The sequence below is a fragment of the Podarcis pityusensis genome, assembly GCF_964106645.2.
Source record: "Podarcis pityusensis genome assembly, chromosome: 1".
In the NCBI taxonomy this organism is placed as follows: domain Eukaryota; kingdom Metazoa; phylum Chordata; class Lepidosauria; order Squamata; family Lacertidae; genus Podarcis; species Podarcis pityusensis.
The window spans coordinates 12642296-12655476 of NC_138028.1; the positions used below are offsets into that span (position 1 = coordinate 12642296).

Below are 13181 nucleotides of genomic sequence, written 5' to 3' on the forward strand. Positions count from 1 at the left end.
CTCATCTTCTGACCCAGCAAGGCTCCTCTTATGTTCTTATCCCCACAAAGCTCGCTGGATTGTGGATACTCTTAAATCACTGTCTCTGAGGCACAAGGGAGTAACATGACTGTCACTGTCCCATGACAGCCCCACACTGAATGTTCTTCCTCTGTTTGTTCAGCTTGCAAAAATCAGTGTTTCCTCTCCTTTTAACTGATACTGTTATCCTCCACTCTATAAATATGAGGCAATACCACTGTCTGTTTAACTACATCTTATGCTTGTTTCAATTGCACTGTGATTTATTTTAAAAACAACTGTTAGCTGCCTTGCAAATCAGTCCCGATGAAGGGGAGAGATCTCCATGTTTTTAAATAAATAAATAGCTCCGGGTCACAGCTGCAATTTCTGCCCATGTGATTTGGGGCAGATCACGGAGTTACTTACCTGACACACTAGCAACCCATCCTTCCAACGACGCATCATGTGTACCCAGCCACACATTTTGCCCTGCCCAGGTGGGCAGAAGTTGCAGGTGTTATTAGGAGTAGTCTGGGAGCAATCAGAGGGCAGTGAGTGGTAAACCACACCTCTCCCAATAGCATAGGAGCAAGGCCTCAGCCTAAGCGTTTTTTCATGCAGCTGTTTCAAAGATAAAGTTATTCAGAGATATATTTGCATAACCTGCCCTAAAGCGAAGGTGGGAAAGGATTTGAAGGCTATAATTCTGAGAGGGAGTAGCCACGCTGAAGTGAGTGATACTTTCAAGTAAATACACATACATTAAGTTTATGCATGTGGGAGAAAGTACATATTCATTGGAACCATACGCATGAGATTATAGCCTTGAAGGCAAATGAATGGACACTAACTAAGCAAATATCCTCTACAGGTTGCCTACTGATCGTCACTTAACCAACAGAACGCCCATGAATGAGAAGACGAAAAATGTGCCACCTCTCTCTCACTCTTGGCACTTCTAGGCTGTCACAAATTTTGGGTGGGAATCAATCCCATGCCAGCAAATTCCTGTTGCACAATGAAAGCTGATTCAGAGGTCTTGTATGTCAAACCTGATTCCACAAAAAGATAAGAGTTTTGGGGCTAAGGGAAATGACAAGGAGACACGCTGCAAAGTAAGGGACAACATGTCGCTTGACACGACACCATCTAACTTGCTCGCATAGGAATCAGAATGAATGCTCAATAAACAGGACGTCTCTACACACACACACACACACACACGTGGATATATCAAGGGCACTTGTGCAGCCCTCAAGATGCTGTCAGGATCCAGTTCCCATCATCCCCAGTCAGCACAGCCAATGGGTCATGGATGATGGGAGTTGTAATTCTACAGCACCCTGGAGGGCAGCCACAGATTTCCCCATGCTTGCACTAAGGCACAGCTAAATCCAAGTCAAGAGAACTCCAGTTGGCAACAACCCTACAATTGCCCAAGTGATGGAGTTGCTTTGGCTGACAAGAGTTGGCGGCTGGGAAAACCAGCCCTTCCATGATCGCTCAGAACTAGGAGTGAGTTAAAGAAGTCGCAGCAAAGGGAAGGAGACACAGCTGGTTAAGTGAGTTCTAGTTCAGGTGAGCTTATTCCGCAAATAAATCTGTTACAAAGAGTACTGAAGAGAGGGAGAACAACAACAACGAGAGGAATTAAGACACTGTGTATTTGCTGCGAGGCAAAAGAAAAAAAAGGCTCCTTGGATCTATTCTCTATCATTATTTAATAATTTGCAAATTGCTATATAGTCGATAAACAAAACCATCGTGCGTCCAGCTCTCCATTCCTCCCACCCAAAGGTTCCCTTTTCAACCCCTGGGAAACAGAGAGGGATCTTACCCGGGTGGAGAGAGGCCCGCTCCCCTCCTTAGTTTCTCCTTCCTCCGCTTCTTACTTCTTCGATCCAGCCGGGAATGGCAGCCACATCCTTCGCCGCCGGCTCCTCCTCGACTCCTTCGCGGACCGAGCGCGAAAAGCTCAGGGGGAAATAACAAGCCGAGGGCAGGGGAAAAAGGGATCCAGCGGATCCCCGCGCAGACAGGCTTCCAGGATGGACGAAATCAAGACGCTGCTGCTGCCGCCAGCCAGTCAAGCTCCGCTGCGTCTCCACCCTGCAAGAAACTCGCTGGGAGCCGGAGAGCCCTGCCCGCGCTCCCACGTGGAAGGCGCGGGGGAAGAGGAGGGCTGGGCGCCCGGCGGCAGCGCCCGCAAGGCGGGGCCTGGAGCTGCCTGGCAGCCGGTTACGAGGCAGGCAGGCTCGGCGGCTGCACCGGAGGTGACTTGTCCTGCCCGCTACAGAGAAGGGAAAGGCGCGTTCCGGAGGCGGCTCAGGAGAAGGAAGGTCTTTTCTGGACTCCTACGCAGGGAGGGCGCAGAGGGTCGCTTCACACGTGGCGGCTGACACGCGGGTTGCTCTTGAAAGGAACGCCTCCCCTCGGAAGTGGATTTATTTTTTTTGCCAAGCGGCCCGAATGTCACCTTTTTTCTTCCCATCCCGCACAACACGCCCCGTTCTTTTTATTTATGGGGAAATCGCTGGAGCCGACGTGTTCCCACGGCGCGACCCGCGTTAGGCTGGGAGGAGACTTTATTTGCCTGCAGCGCAAGGGTTTAGATAGTCGGAAGTCTGTGGGGCAGCGATGAAACCGCTTGCACGTTAGCAAAACTAAGCAAGCAGGGTCCTATATGGTTTGAAATTGGTTGGGGGACTGCTTGTTGACATTCCTGCATGACCGTGGATTGGACTAGATGAACCGCGGATCCCTTCCAACTCTATAATCCTATAATTCTGTGTGATTTATTCAGCCGGATTTGAAAGCAGGGCTCAGTTCTGGGATGTAGGTGTTTGTGTGCAGTGTAAAGGTAAAAGGACCCCTGACCATTAGCTGACTCTGGGGTTGCGGCGCTCATCTCGCTTTACTGGCCGAGGGAGCTGGCGTACAGCTTCCGGGTCATGTGGCCAGCATGACTAAGCCGCTTCTGGCAAACCAGAGCAGCGCACGGACTCGCCGTTTACCTTCCCGCCAGAGCAGTACCTATTTATCTACTTGCACTTTGACGTGCTTTTGAACTGCTAGGTTGGCAGGAGCAGGGACCGAACAACAGGAGCTCACCCCGTCATGGGGATTTGAGCCGCCGACCTTCTGATCGGCAAGCTCTAGGCTCTGTGGATTAACCCACAATGCCACCCGCATCCCTTCTAGTATACACAGCTATGTCCAAAAAAACCACATATTGATGGGAGCAACCACGAAGCCTACCATTCTGTTGGCATCTGTCTGTATTGAGAGACAATAGGGTGCACCTCTGGGCGTGAAGTCAAACCACTGTGTGAGTGGCACCCAAGGGACCTTCCTGGGGTCAAGTCTGGGCAGTGTGTATGGAGATCCTGGGCTGGTCAGATGACAAGAACCCCCTCCTCCCCACACTTTGGCCTTGCTGATGTGGTCCAAAGGAAAGCAGAGCAATATGGTTGGCTCCAACGTGGTTTCAGGAGTTGCCGGAGGGAGGCGCACAAGGCACCACCCAAGGGCCCCCACTCCAGATTTGTGTAGGGTTGACTCCTTAGCGTTATCTTTCCCCAAAGATTAGGGTTAGCGACTCATCCACTCAATCTGCTGCAGTCTGTCTTTGACTGCAGGGGAAGTCCCTAACCCACTGAGGGTTTGAGACCCATCGGCTGTCCACACCTGTTTCAGCCAGCCAGTCGAAGCCATTTCCTGTGTAGCCGCTGTCGCATGCTGACACTGTATTATCGCCACAACATTGTTTGATTTGGTGAGAGCACTGTTTTACAGCTTGTTTACCGTGAGGGTGGCCATTAGGACTGGAAGTTTCCATTCCAGGATTTCATTAGGATTCAGCCCTGGAAAATGTTTTTGGGCGAATGCAAGGGCTTGGGTGAGGTCTGGGATAGGAAACTTGTTGCCCTTCAGATCTTGCTGGACTCCAACTCCCATTAGCTGTCATGGCCAGAGGTCAGGGGTGATGGAGGCCATAGTCCAGTAAGATTGAGGGGGCTGCAAATCTCCACCACCACCCCGGCTGAGATGCTGCGAGCATTTCTTTTTTAGCTTTTCTATTTTTTATTAAAGATTTTATTGATTTACAAAAGTGTGTGCAATATCTCTCTCTTGTAATTTTCCCCCCATGTAACATTTTTACAAATCAGTTTCATTTGTTATTGTTCCCCTGAATGAGCCCAAATGGCTCTTAACCACAGAACAATGGATTGTAGGAGAAAGTCATAGAATCATAGACTTAAAGGTGTTGACCTTTAAAGCCCTAAACGGCCTCGGCCCAGTATACCTGAGGGAACGTCTCCACCCCCATTGTTCTGCCCGGACACTGAGGTCCAGCGCCAAGGGCCTTCTGGCGGTTCCCTCACTGCGAGAAGCCAAGCTACAGGGAACCAGGCAGAGGGCCTTCTCAGTAGTGGCACCCGCCCTGTGGAAAGCCCTCCCACCAGATGCCAAAGAGAAAAACAACTACCTGACATTTAGAAGACATCTGAATGCAGCCCTGTTTAGGGAAGTTTTTAATGTGTGACATTTTAATGTATTTTTTATCTTTGTTGGAAGCCGCCCAGAGTGGCCAGGGAAACCCAGCCAGATGGGCGGGGTACAAATAAATTATTATTATTATTATTATTATTATTACTACTACTACTACAGAGTTGGAAGGGGCTGAAAGGGTCATCTAGTCCAAACTCCTTCAGTGCAGGGAAAGTAAGAAAGTTCAGAGGCGCTGCGTAGGAGTTTTGAACCACACATGATCAGGGAGAGGGGAGAATGAAAGCCCTTCCAGTTCCCACACAGCATAACCGCCCCACTGCCAGTGATGCCCTGTGCACCACTACAGAATAATGTTGTCTTAGCTGAACCTATATCAGGCTCTCTGCCTTGCCTTGCCATTCTGCCTCCTATGGAACTCTCTGCCACTAGATATGTCCTTAAAAGGGGATTGGACCAATTCGTGGTCTACGTGGGAGAACATTTCACAATAGCACTTCTCACCTCCTTTGCGAAGTGTCTGCAGTCTACTGTTGCAGGTTTCTGCCCCCTCATTCTGCATGCATAATAAACCAGGAGCCGTCTTCTAGCTTGACTTTACCATCCAAGTCACGTTATCTTCTTCCCTTGTTTTCTGATTCAGAGATACGCCATTTCTCCCTGCTCCCTCTAATTAGCCGAACGTGGCCGAACCCTCTTGGTTGACATTCTTAAAGCTGCATGCAGCTGCACCATCACACAACCCGTTCCCCCCCCTCCCCGTGTCTGCAACAAAACTCCTGCCCCAAAAGAAGCACTTTTAAACTTGCTTGGCTTTCCTTTCCAGCATGTCCATGGTGGCGGTCCATGATATGTCAACAGGCCAGGCGCGTGTTTGAACGCACGTGGTTGTTGAATCCAGTTTGAGCCTAGGATGAGTCACCATTGCTTCCTTTAAATGTGGGGTACTGTGCCTTGAATGCTAATTATAGCTGCCCCCTTGGAATTCTTCTGCTGGAGGCAGCCCTGTGAATGAAGGGGGGGAATAAGACAAAGGAAACTCAGGAAAGCTGAAGGGAGAGGGAGAATTGTGCTCTGCTGGTGATTTCCTTTAGAAGCCTCCAGCCCTATCCTTTGTGTGGGCAGACACACACCTCCCAGTTCCTTGCTTGAGTGTTTTGTTGTTTCGTTCTTGATGCTTTTCAAGGCTCCTGCCTTCTAATCCACAATTGAAATCCGGCCAATAAAAAGCAATAATAAAGGGGCCAGGAACTATTCAGAGTCACCATACTCCCCAGGCCTTCTTAATAGGAACAAGCAGAAGCCTAATTTACAACAATTATCAACGCTATGGGGATCCATCTACCATTTTACCTGCACAACTTCAAGTTCCCTAAAAAAAAAAAAGCATTTAACTGAACACCCGCCTCCATGACTTAGGAACCTAATGATTAAGCCTTCTTTGCAAGTAGTAAAGAAGCTGAGATATTAAAGTAGTGCTCAAAGTTTTGCAGGTTGTGGACTCTCCTTCCTTGCAGGTTTTTAATCAGAGGTTGCATGGTCACCTGTTATGGATGCTTTAGCTGAAATTCCTACATTGCAGGGGGTTGGACTGTACAATTCTATCATTCTATGATTCTATGAAAAAGTGCCTGAGCTTGCTTATTTCTTCTTCCCTCCTCATCCCCTTTTCCTTTTGTGTTGTGTCTTCTAGAAAACAAACAAACAAACAAACACATCTACACAGATAAAAAGACAGGTGTAGCAGATCCTACCCCATTGGTAACAAATACTTAAAAACCCTTCAGACCAAGGATGTTCACGAATAATATGCATTTATAGGTGTACTTTACCCTACTTTATCAGTTTTAGTGTATGCAAGTGAGCACATTCCTCTGCCTGAGAACGGCATTGCAGAATTCAGAGAACTGCAGATTTAGAAGCATGGCTGTGTTTCAGTTTGTGACATGCTTCAGAAACTGCAGATTAGGTAGGTTCATCTTTAAAAGCCAGCCAGATCAAATTTCTACCTCATCCCTGTTACAAATGTGTGCCATTTGGAAGTGAAAAAAAAAGCGTTTTCTGGGTTTTAGGAGAATGTAGGCTTAGAAGTTTACATTGCCAAAATTCTCTGGACTGGCATCTCTCCAGACACCTTGGCACTGGTTTACTCATTTTGGTTTCTTTCCACAGGCTAGTTCTCACAGTAGCCTAGTTAATTTAATTGGTGGTGTATGGAAATGTGTGCGTGTGTGCGTGTGTGTGTATCAATTTTAACAAACAAATTATCAATCAATATAACCATTTACCTTCCCCCCTTTTTTCTCCCCCCCCCCAAGGACTTCCCTCAGCTCCCCTCTTCTGGTTTCTTTGCACATATTGTTCTCTGCATATTATAAAATTGTACATATCATTGCCTCATCTATCATGTATTCAACTAATAAATTTGTGGATGTTTATTCAAAACCTGCCAAGGAGTCCAAATCATTTTGTTGTCTTTTTAGACAATTTATAAAAAGTTCCCATTCTTCCTTGAAGTCGTGTTTGTCCTTGTCATGGAGTTTATATGTCAACTTAGCCAATTCCGCATAGCTCATCTGTTTTTCTTGCCACTGTTCTTTCATTGGGATTTCCTCATTCTTCCATCCTTGTGCTAACAAGACTCTTGGACTTCCAGTTTGCTGTGTATGTGCAAATGACCATGGTTAGCATGGCAACCTAGGTTTTGGGATCCAATCCATTTCCATACATAGAATCCGACAGCAGTTCCGTATGTAGAATTGATATTACTTGAAAACATTCATTTTTTAACATTTTAAAATTAGCTTTTCAAATTATTTTAAACAACCACCAGAACATATATCTCATATCTGTTGACTTTCCACCCACCCTTCCATGCTGTTCTTTTCTTACCTTATAAAGCTGCTATATTACTTATATTTCACCCATTATATTTGCTAATTATAAATGCTTAAACGACCACTTCTCATCCGTTGCTATGCTTCAAATCCTGCATACATTTTAACATAATCGTGAATTTTTGTTTCAAATATTCTACAGAATATTTCCATTCATCAAATTTTCTCTCTCTCCATTGTGTTCTTTAATTCTCATGGTTAGTTTAGCCATCTCAGCTTTTCCATCATCTTCATAAGCCATTCTTTGTTTGTTGGCACTTCCTCCTCCTTCCATTTTTGTGCGTAGACTATTCTTGCCGCTGTCATTATGCACAGAAACAGATTAAACAATTCTTTTGGAAGCTCTGGTCCAGTTATATTGGTTTATGCCCCCTCCGCCTATCAGGAAGGGCACTGCAGTTTGTTCCTTTTTTTTTTTTTAATGATATTTATTAAAGTTTCAATAAAAGATTAAACATAAAACATAAAAAAGAAATACACAATTCAAAAATACACAATACATAATCCAAAAAAGAAAAAAAAGAACAAAAAACAAAAGACAAAAAAGAAAAAAGAACAGTTAAAAACAATATCACCTTTTCATCTCCATTTTTAAATTTACTTATTTTCTGGACCTCCTCTTACCTCCCTCTTTTGTATTCCAGTTCAAATTGTTTGTCCAGCAATTTCTTTCCCTCTTTTTTAATCCCAATCTTTAATCTTAATATAATATAACATTAAAATTTTACCTCTTAAAAACCAAATTTCCATTTCCTTAATTTTTTTTTAATCCTAATCCTTAATCTTAATCTATCTATAACTTTAAATCCTATACAGCTGGAAGCCACTTATTTTCAATCCAACATCACTCTAACATTCTTTAATTTTGCAATGTTTCTGCAGATAGTCTTTGAATTTCTTCCAATCTTCCTCCACCAACTCTTCTCCCTGGTCATGGATTATGCCAGTCATTTCCGCCAGTTCCATATAGTCCATCAGTTTCATCTGCCATTCCTCCAGTGTGGGAAGCTCTTGTGTCTTCCAATACTTTGCGATGAGTATTCTTGCTGCTGTTGTTGCGTACATAAAGAAAGTTCTATCCTTTTTTAACACCATTTGGCCGACTATGCCCAGGAGAAAGGCCTCTGGTTTCTTGGGGAAGGTATATTTGAATACCTTTTTTAATTCATTATATATCATTTCCCAGAAAGCCTTAATCTTTGGGCACGTCCACCAAAGGTGAAAAAATGTACCTTCAGTTTCTTTACATTTCCAACATTTATTATCGGGCAAATGATAGATTTTTGCAAGCTTGACTGGAGTTATGTACCACCTGTATATCATTTTCATAATATTCTCTCTTAAGGCATTACATGCCGTAAATTTCATACCTGTGGTCCATAACTGTTCCCAGTCAGCGAACATAATGTTGTGTCCAACGTCTTGTGCCCATTTAATCATAGCAGATTTCACCGTTTCATCCTGAGTATTCCATTTCAACAGCAAGTTATACATTCTTGACAAATTCTTAGTTTTGGGTTCTAACAGTTCAGTTTCTAATTTTGATTTTTCCACCTGGAAGCCAATTTTCTTGTCCAATTTAAATGCCTCCATTATCTGAAAATAATGAAGCCAGTCTCGCACTTTGTTTTTTAGTTTTTCAAAGCTCTGCAATTTCAGTCTATCTCCATCTTGTTCCAAAATTTCCCAATATTTCGGCCATTTGACTTCCATATTGAGCTTTTTCAAGGCTTTCGCTTCCATTGGTGACAGCCACCTTGGGGTTTTGTATTCTAGTAAATCCTTGTATCTTATCCAAACATTAAACAGCGCTTTCCTGACAATGTGGTTTTTAAATGCTTTATGTGCTTTGACCTTATCATACCATAGATATGCATGCCATCCAAATACATTGTTAAAACCTTCTAGGTCCAAAATGTCAGTGTTTTCAAGAAGCAGCCATTCTTTCAACCAGCAAAAAGCTGCTGATTCATAGTAAAGTTTGAGGTCTGGCAGGGCAAATCCACCTCTTTCCTTTGCATCTGTTAGTATTTTAAATTTTATTCTGGGCTTCTTGCCCTGCCAGACGAATCTAGAAATATCTTTCTGCCACCTCTTGAAACAATCCATTTTGTCCACAATTTGCAAAGTTTGAAACAAAAACAACATTCTAGGCAGTACATTCATTTTTATCGCAGCAATACGGCCCAGCAGTGAAAGCTTCAAATTTGACCAAATTTCTAAATCTTTTTTCACTTCAGCCCAACATTTTTCATAGTTGTCTTTAAATAAATTCCCATTTTTTGCTGTCATGTTAATCCCCAGGTATTTAACTTTCTTAACCACTGTTAAACCTGTCTCATTCTGAAACCTCTCTCTTTCAATCGGTGTTAAATTTTCCTCTAAAACCTTAGTTTTTAATTTGTTCAATTTAAATCCTGCCACTTGACCAAATTCTTGAATCAGTTCTAAAACCCTTTTAGTACTAGATTCTGGCTCCTGTAACGTCAATACTAAGTCATCTGCAAATGCTCTCAGTTTGTACTGTTTGGCTCCGACCTGTATACCTTTAACCAACCGGTCCCTTCTAATCATATTCAGCAAAACCTCCAGGACCGAAATAAAAAGAAGTGGGGAAATTGGGCAACCTTGTCGTGTCCCTTTTTCAATTTTAAGTTCTTCCGTCACCACATTATTTACAATTAATTTAGCCTTTTGTTCTGAATAAATTGCACTTATACCATTCTCAAAGCCTTGGCCTACCCCCATGCCCTGTAGATTCTTCTTCATAAAGTTCCAAGAAATGTTGTCAAAGGCTTTTTCCGCGTCCACAAATATCAAAACTGCTTTAGTGTTTATATTCACTTCTAGTTTTTCCAGAATATCAATTATATTCCTCAGATTGTCCGACAGATGTCTTCCTGGGAGAAAGCCCGCTTGATCTTTATGAATCTCTTCCATCAACACTTTTTTAAACCTATTGGCCAAAATGTCAGCAAAAATTTTGTAATCCACATTAAGTAATGATATAGGGCGGTAGTTCTTAAGCTGTGTCTTTTCAGTTTCTTTTTTCGGTACAAGTGTAATATATGCTTCTTTCCAGTTTGAATTCCCTCGTTGGGGCCCCAGTGAAGCCTCCTCCGTCTCGCAACACTGCCGCACCAAAAGGGGTGAGCAGACTTCTTGTCACAAGTCAGATATCACAGGAGAATGCTGGTGTAGCTCTGCATTGCCTGCACGGGCTGGCAGCAGCACTCCAGGGTTTCAGACTGGAGCTATCCCCAGGCAAACCTGGCGATGGTGGGAACGGGAACCTGGGACCTTCCACAGTTGCAAACCAGGCGCTAAGGCAACCAGTGTTTGCATGAATACTCGGAGTTTCCCTGAGCCATTGCTTTTGAAAGGGTGACGAATCATCATAGCATTTCCCAGGGCATTTTTTTTCCAGCAGGAAAAGCTGAAGTGAAACTCCAAAATGTTGCAGACTTCATCTGTAATGCAATGCATGATGAATTTTGTGGCCAACCGAACCTTTTGACATTAGATGGAGGTCACACAATCCACATTAAAAGGGGTAAGAAGTGTGCAGTTCCTGTGATGCTGCAAAACCCTTTTCTGTGGAAATTTGATCAACTTGGCTCTGCATTTTAAGAGCATAAGGAGAGGTGGATCAGATCAAAGGTCCTTCCAGTCCAGCATCGTTTTTCCGACAGCGGCTACTGAGAAGCTTCTGGGAATCTCATAAGCAGAAAATGAAGGCAGCACCTCATCTCTATTAGCTGTTATGGCCAATAGATCTGCCTTCCTTGGGAGCTGGTGTGGCCTAATGGCCAAAGCACTGAGCTGTGAATCAAAAAGTCATTGGTTCAAATCACACCTCTGCCACAAATTCATTAGATCAGAGGGTGAGAAATCTATTTCTCACAAGAACCACATTCTCTCCAGGACAACCTTATTTATAGGAGCCACATGTCTGTGATGGGTGGGAGCAGAGGCAAAAGTGGACAGAACAAGCAAGTAATTTTACCTTTATACCGTAAGCTGTTTTCTACATGCATGGGAAGAACTTTCTGACAGTAGGAGGTGTTTGACAGTGGAACAGACTCAGGTGGTGGACTGTCCTTCCTTGGAGGTTTTTAAGAAGAGCTTGGATGGCCACCTGTCATGTTTGATCTGTGGGAATGTTCAGGGATGCAGGAGAGGATATATTGTCTGATAATACCCTTTCCAACTTGGGTTAACAAGTTTACAATTTAGCAGAGTAACATTCCCTACTCAGAGTAAAGTCTCACGGAGTTCAATGAGTTTAGGTAAACAGGTATAGAATATCAGCTTGAATTTTCCTTTGTATTTCATTCCAGAAAACAACCTGGGCTTTGTTTTTTTTAATTTAACTCTCCTCCCATGCCTCTGGTTACCAAGAGGGTGTGTGGACTCTGCAGTAATTTTGCACGCACTTGTTTATAATGTGTGTACATATTCTAAATCTCAGATTGGCGGAGCCATTTGAGTACAGGGTGTGTTGCCTCCTATCAGCCTTTTGCTGCTGTCCGCTCACAGAAAATATCAAAGATGAATTGTACTGCATTGTTCCCGTACAATGTACAGTGAGATTGTAAAGTGCTCCAGCTGCTGATTATGGACTGTGGGGAAAACGAAGCAGGAAAGGGCCATGGTCCACTGAGAGCCAGTGTGGCGCAGTGTTTGGAGTGTTGGATGAGGACCTGGGAGACGGGTTTGAATTCCCACTCAACCATGAAGCTCACAGGCTGATCTTGGCCAGATGATCTATTCGGACCCTTTGTATGGAAAAGTGTTCAGCTGCAGGACTCCCCACCTGCATTGTGAAATGGTACCGCCAGTGGTGGACCTACATTTGATGCTCAAACTGTCATAATGGGGCCCCTTCACAACCAGCAACCAGGTCTGGGTCACCACTGCTATCTTCTTCGTTGAGGCTGTTTCACGACAGATCACCAAACCTTTACAACATCTGTGCTACTGACTCTCAAACTTTGGGATTATTGAAATATATTGTTGAAATTAATCAGTTTGAGTTGAACCACTCCTATTGGGTCTACTAGACACCAATATTTTAAGCAATGTGGACTAAAGTTGATTCTGGGGACCCTCCAGGATTTGGGGTCCTGAAAGTCCATTAGTTTCATGGGAGATCTGCCCCTGGGTACACCCCAAACACAGTTTTTCCTACTTCAATGAGAGGTAGGCCTTTATCGTTCAGAGTGGCCAAATGTCCTATTCCACAGAGGACAATCCTCTATTTCAAGCAATCCTTTGTTGGTAGGGCTGCCTGGTCTAAGACCAGTTTGAAGATACATAAGAAGAGAATTTGAAGTTGTCCATCAACAGCATCTAGACATCTTGCATTGCGGAGGGTTGGACACGATGATTCTTGGGTGTAATGAGTATGGGTTGCTCGTGCGTAGGTTGCCGCCTCTCCTGGCTATGTTGCCTGGTTAAACCTTTCTGTCTGGACAGCCCTTCACTTCGTGGCTGCCTCAGTCGCTAGCAGAATCCGTCAGTGGGCGTTTCTTAAACCTTTTCCAACATAAAAGTTGTTTGACGCCAAGTCTCCTCCTACTCTCCCTGCGCGGAAGCCACGGGTAGCGGAGGACCCGTGCTCTCCCCGCTGGTGTCCGGTGAAGAGTCCTGGAGCCATCTCGCTGATTCCCCCATCTGCCCCCCTTTATCCCAGGTGTTGCGCTGATTTGCTTCCCCATCTGCTGAGCTGCCTCTCTCCCTGCTGGGCCCTTCTCCAGCATCATTTGAGAG

At 44.3% G+C, this 13181-nt stretch overlaps 1 protein-coding gene across 7 annotated transcripts in view; it reads right to left on the reverse strand.

The window, feature by feature from the left end:
- Positions 1-2287, reverse strand: part of INF2 (inverted formin 2) — a 69791-nt gene extending 67504 nt beyond the window's left edge. For 3 of the 7 annotated variants that reach the window (XR_013987041.1, XM_081008119.1, XM_081008115.1), the window contains exon 1: positions 1841-2282. The gene's annotated coding sequence lies outside the window, so the exon portion shown is untranslated. Of the gene's footprint in view, positions 1-1840 lie in introns of all 7 variants that reach the window. The other 4 variants (XM_081008118.1, XM_081008116.1, XM_081008117.1 and 1 more) reach the window with 4 other exon arrangements.
- Between the last annotated feature and the right edge of the window lie 10894 nt (positions 2288-13181).